At 51.6% G+C, this 1,410-nt stretch overlaps 1 protein-coding gene across 1 annotated transcript in view; it reads right to left on the reverse strand.

Moving 5' to 3' along the window:
- Window positions 1-1,410, reverse strand: part of INSRR (insulin receptor related receptor) — a 16,900-nt gene that overhangs the window by 6,232 nt on the left and 9,258 nt on the right. The gene's annotated exons all lie outside the window — the stretch shown is intronic.

The raw sequence follows: 1,410 nt of genomic DNA on the forward strand, positions 1-1,410 counted from the left end.
CCAGGCGTGGTGGTGCGCACCTGTAGTTCCAGCTGCTTCGGAGGCTGAGGCAGAAGGATCACCTGAGCCCAGGAATGGGAGGCTGTAGTGCCTCCCGTTCTGTAGCCCTGATCGTGCCAATGCACTCCAGCCAGGCAACAGAGTGAGATCCCATCTCAAAAAAAAAAAATCTTGCATTGTGTACATAAAACTAGAAGATGGGTGTGGAAGAGCCCCCTCCTAGGAACAGCAAGCAGTGAAGTTATCCTAATTCCCCCAAGTGGGACTGCCTAGAGCAAGACCCAGGACACCACTCTCTTCTCAAGGGTGGGGCCTTAACCTAGGCCCTCGAATTGACTTGGGAGGTCTATGAGCCTTCCAAACTATAGGCAAACTTTTGTGCATAAGTGTTTTCTAGAAAGAGGGTTCCTAGCCTTCAGCAGCTTCTCAAACATGACCATGATTCGCAAAGACCAAGGGCCATTGCCACAGGGGAATTAATTGGGGTCAGAGGCAACTAGGGCTTGGGGTGGCACTCTTGACTTTAGGGGTAGAAATAGGGGGGCTCCCTGGGAAAGCCTACGTGGGAGATATCAGAGTAGACCATGGGCATCACACTGATGTCCATATTTGTTTCTTTGGAAGGGAGAAGGGTGGAATTCATGATGGCCAGGGACACAATTCGAGGGGAGGTCACAGGGGGTGGTGATGGGAGAAGTTGAGCCCAGCTGTTAGTGCCTGCTCTTGTTGGCACTCTGCAGCAGGATAGTTCAGAAGTCTAGAGTGGGTGCCATAGGAGCAGCAGCCTTGTGGTGTGTGACATACTGAGTAGGTCTGGGTCTGTTCAGAACCAGAACTGGGACAGAATCCACAGTGCACGAGCATGTCTTGGAGGGAGCAAAGCCACAGCCACACTGCAAGGCCGTGGTGCTAGGGAAGCTTCTCTGCCTTTGAGCAGCAGTGTATAGTTGTGCAGACTGTGAACTGTACAAGCCCAGGGGAGCCATTTGCATTACAGTTCATGTCAGTTCTCCTTAGAGTCTGGTCCGTGAAGCCAGCAGCTTCGGCATCACCCGGGAGGTTGTTAAAATGCAGATTCTCAAGCCCTGCTTGGGACTAACTGAATCAGAACCTGTGGAGGTGAGGCCCAGGAATCTGTATTTAACTGACTGTGCTGCTTCCTGTGCTAGAGACCTTCACCTACCACTGGGACCTAGGGAAGTCTTGGCCGTTTGAGTAAGCCTCCTACCACTGACTTCCTCCCTCTCTCCTCCCTGGCCAGGTCCTGAGCTAGTGGTCAACTAAGACCTCTCAAGACCTCTCAATTTTAATTCACAGGAAATGCCTCTAAGCTCAGTGGTCCCATCTTCTATCTACTAGACAGAGAGAGAGAGAGAGAGAGAGAGAGAGAGAGAGAGAGAGAGAGAGAAA

This window comes from Carlito syrichta, unplaced genomic scaffold, assembly GCF_000164805.1.
Source record: "Carlito syrichta isolate Samal-C Ts95f unplaced genomic scaffold, Tarsius_syrichta-2.0.1 Scaffold136919, whole genome shotgun sequence".
Lineage (NCBI taxonomy): Eukaryota > Metazoa > Chordata > Mammalia > Primates > Tarsiidae > Carlito > Carlito syrichta.